The following is a 12,100-nucleotide window of genomic DNA, read 5'->3' as shown; positions in this document are numbered from 1 at the left end:
TTTTCCATATGAACATCTGTCTACCATATATGTTCCTGATATACTCAGGAGGTCAAATTCCATGAGTCACTATGTGAGTGTTGGTACCACACTAATGTCCTTTGGAATAGCAGTCCATGCTTGCAATCATTGTGCTGACTCTCCAGTCCCAGATTTAGGTGTTTTGCTAGCTAGTTGTAAGGCTATAGATAGAATAAACATAGCAAAAATTGTATCAAATATGTGTCAATATCCACCATGCTTGTATTTCTTCAGATAAGAAACAAATATTGTGGCAGGAAGCATAGCCATGCAGTGAAGCTATGGTGCTGAAAAAGCAGCTGAGAATTCTGTGCCTTGATCCTAAGACAACAGAAGGACACTGCCTTCTGCAGGCATCCAGGAGAATGCTCTGATTCCACACTGGGTGGAGCTTGAGCATTAGGAGAAATCAAACACCCCAACAGTGAGACTGTTTTCTCCAACAGGACAACATCTCCCAGTTGTACCACTCCCTATGGGTCAAGCATTCAAATGTATGAATTTATTCTGACAAAGTAATTCAAACCACCACAGCAAGAAAAAGAATCCTACAATCTAAAGATAGGCTAACAGAACTTATTTAACACAAAGGAGACAGAGATGATGCATTAATGTAGACAGACTGAATAGGAAGTATATCGTGGCTTATTCCTCTCCTCCAGCATCTGTAGAATGGAATCAGGGCATCAGAATTACAAAGTCATTGCCAGTACTGGCTACATTATGAGTTTGACAGCAGCCTCAGTAAAACCACAGTGATCTTTGCACATGCTTTCTGTACCTAATGCTCCTACTCGTAGAATTAGAAGAATTTAATTGTTTGTACAAGAAAGTCAGTCACATGCTACTTTGAGAACTGTTTACAAGATGTCTTCGTCAGGGTTTCTATTCCTGCACAAACATCATGACCAAGAAGCAAGTTGGGGAGGAAAGGGTTTATTCAGCTTACACTTCCATACTGCTGTTTATCACAAAGGAAGTCAGGACTGGAACTCAAGCAGGTCAGGAAGCAGGAGCTGATGCAGAGGCCATGGAGGGATGTTCTTTACTGCCTTGCTTTCCATGGCTTGCTCAGCCTGCTTTCTTATACAACCCAAGACTACCAGCTCAGAGATGGTCCCACCCACAAGGGGCCTTTCCCCCTTGATCACTAATTGAGAAAATGNCTTACAGTTGGATCTCATGGAGGCATTTCCTCAACTGAAGCTCCTTTCTCTGTGATAAGTCCAGCTGTGTCAAGTTGACACAAAAGTAGCCAGAACACAAGATATATTTAGTTATGTGTCACACCTCAAATGATTCATTTAATTTGATAGTTTCTCTTATCTTTTACATTATTTGCATACCATATTATATCTAGTTTTTCAGATGTGGACACACACCCAATGTATGGCTGTCACTTTTTTAATGACTACCCCTTACAGATCATGTTGGTCTTATTTGACATTTTATGTTTCACTTTATTTGAGAGCTTTGAAAGATTTCAATAAAAAGTGACATATCAAATAACAAAGATGGACACATACATTTTCAAAGACTGTTAACAGTTTTTTATCTCAAGGCATTGTGAAAGATAATTTTCCCAACAATCCATCTAAGTAAATTGACGATTCACCTATTATGTTGAAATAGTTGTACATGCCAGATGTTATCTCTCTATAATTGACGTTCTAGTCTTCTAATAACATTTAAAATATATCTCATAATCTTTTTGAAGTTTGGCAGTAGATCCTTTGGAGATACTTAAGAAGTTTGGTGAAATAAAAGAAAAAAGCTTTCACTTCACTATAAGTAGAAAGCAATCTTTGCATTTGCTCTCAATAGAGGAGCTACTGTTTTTCAACAATAAACCTTTCATTCAAGTAAGATTTAAACATTGATAAGAGGAATAAAATTAAATTATATAAAATGTTAGAGCTCAATTTACATATATAATTTAATTTAAACTTCCAGAAAGTGACATTACATGAGCACTTCATTTAGGCATTATTTTTTTCTGCATGTTTGATTCATATTTCCTATGTACTGGTGAAGTTTAATTTATAGCATCCTATCAGTTTTAAACTATGGTGTAAAAATCACTCAGTATTCTGCAATATAAACTTATAAAATCAAGTACAACCTAGCATTGTATCTATTACAATATTACAATAAGTACTTTCTCAGGACTTTGTCTAGATGTTTAGATGTTAACGTCCAAGTGTATGGTTAAAAATATTTCTTTATAGTTGAGAAGCAAGAAATTACTTAGAGTTAAACACTCAAACCATAACAACTTGTATTAAATCTACTATAAGTACTATTATAATATGACCAAATAATTTGAGATACTTCTGGTTACACTGGATATTATTCACTTTCAAGTATACCTTATTTTATAGCTTTTGATTCTTAAAATAATTTTAAGTTTAAAAATAATTTAAAAAGAATTTACATAACATTTCAAACAACAACAAATTACAGTGATTGTTATCTAATTCATTCGGGTGTTCTTATTCTTTATACTATTTTAATTGACTTCAAAGAGGAAAACAAAGTCCTCTTACGCCCATGTTACATTTGGTCATCTTTGTGAAATTACAAGATCATCAGATCTATGGCTCCTTTTCTCAAGCATAGTATATTTTCCATTTTTCAGAAGACTTTTATATTTTGTTATCCTCCAAAAAAAACTTTTATATTACTGATGTTATATCAGATCAAATAATTTAAAATTTTTTAAATTATTAAATTAAAAATATATTAATAAAATTAAAAATTATAGAATTAAAAATAAATTTAAAAATTTAAAAATTCCTTTTAATTTTCCATTTCACTTAGTGTTAATGCTAAAATCATATGTATTCCATTATCAGCTTTAAATATATCATTAAATATATATGTTAAAGCATAATTTGGAGAAGGTAAATATTATATTACAGTCCAGTTGGAAGGTTCCCACAGACTACCAGAGATCACCAGAAGTCCAACTCCTAGGCAAAACCAACAAATCTTTATTCAAGCTTGAGCTTGGACCCCCTCAACCTCTCCAAATGAGTGGATGGGTATGGAATGTCCCAAGCCTGTAGAGCTTTGGGTTTTTATCACAGTTTTAGCAAGGCAAGAGCCTTTTCATCTTGGCGGGTACCTGATTATAGAACATTTAAGAAATTATAGCTTGGAGCATTTTTGTTGGCTCCCAATGATTTTAGTCTGTTATGCACAATTGTTTATAACTTGAGTAAGCATCTGGAACATTGAGTACTTCCATTACCAAGGGTCTAATGGCTGTTTTTAGGAAAGTTATGGCTGTTGCTAGGCTTGCTTCTTGGTTCCAGAAACACGTAGGTTTTTTTTTTTTTTTTTTTTTTCCAGTAACCAAGTTCAAACTAAGACAAGCTTAACATAAGATGGAGTCTGAACCCAAAATGGAATTTGTAATGTTAGGCTTAGAATGGGCCCATCAGTAGAAAAGAAGGACAGAGTAAAAAGTTTTCTATTGAATTTTCACATAGCTTTGTAGCTAGGGGTGGGACTTCATGAGCTCTGCTTGTATTCAGAGTCAGGTTTTGTTCTGCACAATTTAGTCTTGGGTTTTATGGATGAGGTCACAATCACTGTGAGTTGCTGTGTGCTTTTGCCCTTCTGAGTTTTAAAAACACCATTTCACAGCAATTATCCACTGTCTCTGACTCTTTCACAATCTATCTATACATTCTTAGACAATGATCCCTGAACCCTGGGATCATACATATCTCACTGAGGACAGAATATTCCACAGTATCTTTCCATCATGGCTAAGGATTTTGGACATTAAAAAACTATTCCTCAGTCATTTTATTTCTTGTATTTATAATTGTTTATCATTATACCCCATTTTAACTGGGATTTTTTGGTTTCTTTTCTCTCTTTATTTTAGTTTATTTAAGTTAATTTAGTTCAAAAGTGACCCCTTTCGAGTTTTCCAAGTTCTATGAATCCTATGTGGTTCATGTCTTCAGCAATGAAATTTTGCCATCATTTCCTACCAGATAAATGAAAGCAAGGTACAGCAGGTAAAGATGGATGTTGATGGAATTGATTGCTGTATAGAGCCTTTTTAATTTCCTAAAGTTAAATTTTAATTATTTGCCATGTTTAATGGTTTTAATTAAATTAGAAACACACCACTTCCTCTCCCCTTTTCTTTTCTCCAGGCTCTCTGACTCACCATCCTCTTGACTCCTTCCCTGCCACCAACCCCTTTTATCTATCTATCTATCTATCTACCTACCTATCTATTTATATATCTCAAGAGAGAGGGAGATAGAGACAAATATATAGAGACAGAGAGAGAGAGAGAGACAAAAAGGCAAAGACAAGGACAAGGACAAGGACAAGGACAAGGACAAGGACAAAGACAAAGACAAGGATAAAAAGATAAAGATAAAGATAAAGATAAAGATAAAGATATAAAGATAAAGATAAAGATAGATATAATCTCAGTTGTTGGAAGACCCTGCTACTATGAGTGGTTACAGTCCACAGTGTCAAGAAAGCAATTATAGTTATGGGGAAAATGAAGGACTCCCTTTCTCAGTTTAACTTCCTATTTTCTGCCTGATCTCATCTGTAGACTATTTCTAAGAATAGGTGCCTGACCTTGTCTAAAGGATGACCCTGCACAAAGCTTCCTGCAAGCACTTAATGATTCAACTTGTAAGTCTGGTGAAGTCCTTCCTGCCACATGATAATTGGGAACTGTATTATGACTAATCACCCCTTCCAGTCTGTAACCCCCAAAATCCTCTGAGAAAAGTCAAGTAACCTATGGCCAGATTACAGGTTCCACTTTCTCTCTCTGAATAAGAACATACCCGGTTCTTGGAATTCCTCTTGAAGTAAATGAAGCATTCCCATATATACTGGCTGGTTTTGTGTGTCAACTTGACACAGGCTGGAGTTATATCAGAGAAAGGAGCTTCAGTTGGAGAAATGTCTGCAGGAGATTGAGCTTTAGGGCATTTTCTCAATTAGTGATCAAGGTGGGGGTGGAGGCCCCTTGTGGGTGGTGCCATCTCTGGGCTGGTAGTCTTGGGTTCTATAAGAGAGCAGGCTGAGCAAGCCAGCGGAAGCAAGCCAGTAAGTAACATCCCTCCATGGCCTCTGCATTAGCTCCTGCTTCCTGACCTGCTTGAGTTCCAGTCCTGACATCCATTGGTGACCAACAACAATCTGGAAAGTGTAAGCTGAATAAACCCTTTCCTATCCAAGTGCTTTTTGGTCCTGATATTTGTGCAGGAATAGAAACCCTGACTAAAACACCATCTTAGCCAAAATTGTATATTAACCCTGGAAACCCTACCTCTTCCTCAAGATCTATCTATATCTATATCTATATCTATATCTATATCTATATCTATATCTATATCTATATCTATATCTATATCTATATCTATATCTATATCTATATCTATCTATATCTATATATAAAAAACAAAAACCTTTTCACCCTAAATAAAGTTGATCTGTCTCACTGGAGCAGATCCTAGAAGTAAATCAATCTATTGGTAGGTACCCTCCAGAGCTTGTGTCTGAAATTGCATATGTAGTAGAGGATAGCCTAGTCAGCCATTAATGGGATGAGAGGCCCTTGGTCTTGTGAAGTTTATATGCCCCAGTACAGGGGAATGCCAGTGCCAAGAGTGGGAGTGGGTGGTTTGGGGAGCTGGGTGGGGGGAGGGTATAGGGGATTTTTGGGATAGCAATTGAAATGTTTTTTTTTTGTTTTTTTGTTTTTTTTTTTTTTTTTTTTTTTTTTTTTTTTTTTTTTTTTTTTTTTGTTTTGTTTTGTTTTGTTTTGTTTTGTTTTTTCGAGACAGGGTTTCTCTGTATAGCCCTGGCTATCCTGGAACTCACTTTGTAGACCAGGCTGGCCTCGAACTCAGAAATCCGCCTGCCTCTGCCTCCCGAATGCTGGGATTACAGGCGTGTGCCACCATACCCGGCTTAGCAATTGAAATGTAAATGAAAAAAATATCTAATAAAAAATAAATCAATCCATTGGTACTCATGACCATCAGAGCCCTGCCCTGTGCTTCTGTTCCCTTTGTCCTCTGATGAGTCATAGCACAGTACTTCATTATCATATGGTGGGATATGATAAGGGCTGAGCAGGACTTATTTGCTAAACCATAACTGTTCCAGGGAAGAAGGGACAGTCACACTCACTAAGTCCTCCACCTACCTTAGTACCTACAATGTGTTCTCCCTGTCTTCTGCAGTTTTCCTGATCTCCCTAATGGTTATTGCTTGGAATCTGTAGGTAGCTTTTGTCAGCATGAACATTTTCCTAATATTAACACTAACAATCCATGAGAATTGAAGGTCTTTCCATTTTCTAGTATTTTCTTCAGCTTATTTGTTGAGGCTTTTAATGTCTTCATTGTATAGGACTTTGCATTTTCTTCCTAAAGATATTCTGAGATATTTTATTTTGGGGCTGAATTGTGAGATTTTTTTCCCTACTGATTTCTGTCTAAGAATGTTTGTCACTGGACTACATGAACATTATTGATTTGATGTTGATTCCATATCTTGTGACTTTGGTGAACACACACAAGCTGTAATTCAGCACTTTAATGCAAACATCCAGGATCAAAATCTTCAAAACATTTTCTAGTGTACATTTATTAGCATATCAAATCAATTCCATTCTCTAAAAATAGAATTCTAATGAAGAAATTAAAACATCAGTACTCATTGTGTAGTTGTTAGACTCAGAGTATATATTTTTCTTCAATAATTCATCCATCTACTGTAAGGACTACAAGATACTCATTAAAAGCATACAGGGAGCCAAAATATTGAAAGTCACAGTCATAAGAATCTCTGATACATTAATTAGACACTAATGGCACATCAATATATCAATAAGAATGTACTTGTATTTAAAAGAGCTTTAGTGTGTTCATTTCAGAATGTTCATCCTCATTATGGGTACATAATAACTTTCACAGATGCAAAAGTGGGAAAGATCACAATTGAAGGCACACATTGAGAAAGAGAAAAGCATGATCTTATAATTTGACAGTGGAGGTAATTAACTATAGGCATCAATTTGCTGACAACTCACCAAGTGTTAAGAGAAGACTGCAGTCCTAGCAAAGAAGCAGAGTTTACTCTGTGGTCTAGTGAACAGAAAGAGAATAATGGATTTTTCTAAAAACACACCTATGTGTGGTTTAACCATGTTCAAATGCATTTGTACACTTTAGGAATTCATATTTTTTATTTTAATTTTCTCATTTCTAAAATCGAATTCACAAGAATTAAATATTGAGATCAGTATATTCTTTCAGAATATGTTTAATAAATCAAGGTAACACAACATAGGAGGCAAAAGTACTTAATAACATTAAACATGTTTATTGTAGAGAAAGTGATGTGTAAGACATAACAGTACAGGAAGATAAAAAAATGTTACTGAGAAATGAGTTTTCATAACTAGAAGAAAACCTTGAGTCTTAATATACTTATGCTTTTAAAGATCTTTTTTATTACGAATTTTCCTCAATTACATTTCCAATGCTATCCCAAAAGTCCCCCATACCCTCACCCCCACTTCCCTACCCACCCATTCCCATTTTTTTGGCCCTGGCATTCCCCTGTACTGGGGCATATAAAGTTTGCATGTCCAATGGGCCTCTCTTTCCAGTGATGGCCAACTANGCCATCTTTTGATACATATGCAGCTAGAGTGAAGAGCTCCGGGGTACTGGTTAGTTCATAATGTTGTTGCACCTACAGGGTTGCAGATCTCTTTAGCTCCTTGGATACTTTCTCTAGCTCCTCCATTGGGGACCCTGTGATCCATCCAATAGCTGACTGTGAGCATCCACTTATGTGTTTGCTAGGCCCTGGCGTGAAAAGGAAAAGAGAAGCTTAGGTCCAGGCCTGGTAGTACATGATTTCATCCCAGAATTCAGGAGACATAGGCATGCACATCACTTGAGTTTACAGAGCAAGTTCCAGGGCAAGCAAGCTGAGAAAATGAAGGATATAACAGCACAAGGAGGGAAGCTAGTCCTTCCCCAGCAGGCAGCAGAAATCAGCAGACTCTGCTATGTGGCTCTAACTTTAGAGTCAAGAATAAAAGAGGTTCCCTCCTTATACAATGCCTACCTTGCCTCTTCCACTCCTCTCACTGCCTTGCAGACATTCTTCAATACCCACAGTTGTTCCACACTGAGAACAGTTTTCCAAGCACAGGCTCTTAATTTCACTTGGTCCTATGCCATAGATGGAAAACTTGGTGTAGAGATGCTTGAGCCTTAAGGCTTCAAGGTGTAGTTGACCTTTTAGCCAATGCTGTAGGTCTTACAATGGGCCAGAAGGGAAGAACGGTGATTGTAGAACAGATTTGAGAAAGTACCAAAGTAACAAAATATGCATTCATTGTTGCAATGTCAATTGATTTGAAGGATAAATAATAATAATAAATCAGAGCTAAACTTGTTCAGGATGTTGTCAATAACACAAACAAAAAGACTTGGGATGGTACTACCACTGCTAACAGTTCTGGCATGCTCTATTGTCAAGGAGGGCTTTGAATAGTTCAGCAAAGGGACTAATCCAGTAGAAATCCAGAGAAATGTGATATTGCCTGTTGGTGCTGTAATTGATGAACTTAGGAAACAATCTTAACCTGTAACAGTCCCTGAAGAAACTGCTCAGGTTGGCACAATTTCTGCAATGGAGTCAAAAACATTAGAAACATCATTTCTGATTCAGTGAAAATGGTCAGAAGAATGGGTGTCATTACAGTGAAAGATGGAAAAAACTTGAATGATTAGTTAGAAATTATTGAAGGCATGAAGCATGATAGAGGATATATTTCCTCACATTTATTGACACATAAATAGGTCAATAATGTGAATTCCAAGATGCCTATGTTTTGATGAGTGAAAAGAAAATTCCTAGTGTTCAGTCCATTGCACAAGCTCTTTAAAATTGCCACTGTTCATTGGAAGCCCTTGGATAGAATCACTGAAGATAGAGACAGAAACTCTAAGCACATAGCTTTTGACCAGGCTAAAGGTTAGTCTTCAGTTTTTTTGCAGTCAAAGCTCGAGGGTGTGGGATCAATAGTAAGAACCAGCTTAAAAATATAGCTATTGACACTGGTGGTGTGGTGTCGGAGAAGAGGGGTTGAGTCTAAATCTTGAAGATCTTCAAGCTCATGACTTAGGAAACATTAGAGAGGTCATTGTCACTAAAGAGAACACTATGCTTTTGAAAGGAAAAGATGACAAAGCTCAAATTGAAAATAAAATGTATTCAAGAAATCACTGAGCAGCTAGACATCACAGCTAGTGAGTATGAAACTGAAAAGATGAATACACAATTTATTAAACTTTCAGATGGAGTAGCTCTGCTGAAGGTTAAAGTGAATGAGAAAAAAGATAGAGTTACAGGTGCTTTTAATGCTGCAAGAGCAGTTGTTGAAGAAGGTATTATTCTAGTCAGGACCCAAGCTTTGCTTCAGTGCATCCCAGCCTTCGATTCATTAAAGCCTGCTATTGAAGATCAAAAACTATGTATTGAAATTATTAAAAGAACACTCAAAGTTCTTGCAGTGATGATTGCTAGGAATGCAGGTGTTAAAGGATCTTAGTTGAGAAAATGCTGCAGTTCCTCAAAAGTTGGGTGTGATGCCATGCTTGGAGATTTTGTGAACATGGTAGAAAAGGGAATTATTAATTCAACAAAGATTGTAAGACTGCTTTAACAGCTGCTGGTGGTGTGGCCTCCTTGCTAACTACAGTCAAAGATGTGGTAACAGAAATCCCTAAAGAAGAGAAGGACTCAGGAACAGGTGCATTGGATAGAAAGGGAGGAGGTCTGGGAGGTGGTATGTTCTAACTCCTAGAATAGTACTTTGTCCTTATCAATGAACTGTGACAGGAAGCTCGAGGTGGATTCCCCACAGATAATTTCAGAGAAGTCACCTAAAGAAAATGAGTGAGCACAAGGCAGGCTGATCACTGTAACTATCACTTACTCATTTCCACTCATGATATAGAGTGGTTTATTGTTGTCATTGCCCGTGCGTTCAGATAATTTATTTTGTATTTTTAAATAAAGACATTTGTACATTCCTGATTCTAGGTGCAAGGGCCATATATCAAGGTCTTGTTTTCAACTTAAATCACCGAGGCATCTCTACTGTACTAGTAGCATCAGGACTACAGTGCTGTGTCACCACATGAGAGGTTCAAAAGAGGTCTTTCTGTGGAGCATAGTGATGACTATATACAAAGCAGAGAAATGTCCAAGGATGTGACAAACTTTGTATGTTAGAATTATGTTTAAAGTTAAAAGAAAACAAAACAAAATAGCAAGTGTTACTGGGACAATTGATGTTCCTTAGCTGGGGCTCAGATTTTAGCAGTGATTAAGAAGAGACCTACAACACTGAGGTGAAATCTGGGAAGTGTTTTCTTAGAGCACAAAGAAGCTGAGTTCCAGAGATAAACAAGGTTGCACATAGTTCTGCAGCTCAAGTTAGTAATGTGTAAGCGTCACCAGGTGGTACTGGTTTTGAAGGTTTGAAGGGGTCATGGAGAACAGCTGAGGCTTGGCACTGTGAGAAGCTAGAGAAGGTCATCGGTGAAGTGCAGCCTTAGTTACAATTGATGTCCTAGGACTGAAAGTGTTATGCAAGGAAGTTGAGGTTTGGCACCATGAAGAGACCCAATGAGAGCCTATTTGTGAAGCCTATTAGCAACAGAAGAACCCAGTGAGTTGGAGATACTAGTAAAACGGAATGATCTCCAAGAAGAACAGCAGCAGTGGAGTGGAATCAACTAGAGAGCACAGAGCTGGAGTAGTGACCCAAGCCTTACGAGGATCTCAGTAGAAATGTCCAGTCATTGGAACAAGAAGTAGTAAAGCTGAAGTTGCCTTGGAGACCCCAAGATGAGAAAAATGCCAGAGCTATAGGATACCTGGCAAGGAAAGCAGCTGCCAGGGAGAGGAATCAGGCCAAGTGAAAGAAGCTTGTTGCAGTCATCTGTGCTGAAAGGAATTGGACATCATACATGGAGATGTAGTTTATAGTTTGCCTATCTAGTTTTTTATTTTATTTTTGTCCAGTATTTTCTCCCTATGACATTTTGGAACAATAATGTATATCATCTGCCATAATGTGTTGGAGGTATGTTATATTCTTTTTTGATTTTAAATTTATATAAGATTACAGTTAATAGATGGCATGAATCTTAGAAGAAGCTTTGAACTTTTAACTTTTAACATTATTGAGACTGTGGTAGACTGTGGGGACATTTGGAGGGAGACTAAATATATTTTGTATGACCACCACAGACTTATGCATTTGAACAAGCCTTTGAATGTCAGGGTGTGGAATGCATTGGTTTGAATATGCTTGGTCCATGGGAAGTGGCACTATTAGGAGCTGTGGTCTTGATGGAGAAAGTGTGTCACTGAGTAGGTGGGCTTTGAGGGATGCTATTGCTCAAGCTCTGCCCAGTGTGGAAGTGTGAGTCTCCTGCTGCTGCCTTTGAATCAAGATTTAGAACCCATGATAATGGAATGAACCTCGGAAGTAGTAAGACAGCCTCAATGAAATGTTTACCTTTATAAGAGTTGCCTTTGTCATGGAGTCCCTTCATAGGAATAAAACTCAAACTAAGATACCCACCTCTTTTCAGCCCCTTTGGTCAATGTAGACGGAAGTCGTGCTGAAACACTTTTCTGTGTAGGGCTACTGCTCAGTCTCTCTCCAGTCATCAAAATAGACATTGGTGACCAGGGTCTATCCTGTTCTCTTGAATACCAAGTAGTAAGAACACTCTTAACCTTTCATGAAATGGTGGCCTTCCAATGAGGCAAGGTAGGCTAGGACTGTCTTTATTTTTGATAGCATTTTCAGTTTCTGGCTTTTGTAATACTTTCTCTGTAAAGATGATATATCAAGTTGAACCAAATGTAAAACCGGTCTCACCTTCCCATCTCTAGTCAAAGCATGTGGTTTACTTATGAGCTAAATTATTAGGCCTTCATAATCACTTATTATTGTTCAATTTGGCTCAGCATAAAT

General features: G+C 37.2%; 1 pseudogene; it reads left to right on the top strand.

The window, feature by feature from the left end:
- The first annotated feature begins 8,031 nt into the window (after nucleotides 1–8,031).
- LOC110310766 lies at nucleotides 8,032–9,903 on the top strand (annotated as a pseudogene).
- Nucleotides 9,904–12,100: the final 2,197 nt, after the last annotated feature.

This window comes from Mus caroli, chromosome 15 (assembly GCF_900094665.2).
Source record: "Mus caroli chromosome 15, CAROLI_EIJ_v1.1, whole genome shotgun sequence".
NCBI lineage: Eukaryota > Metazoa > Chordata > Mammalia > Rodentia > Muridae > Mus > Mus caroli.
This window is presented reverse-complemented; position numbering and strand designations above follow the sequence as displayed.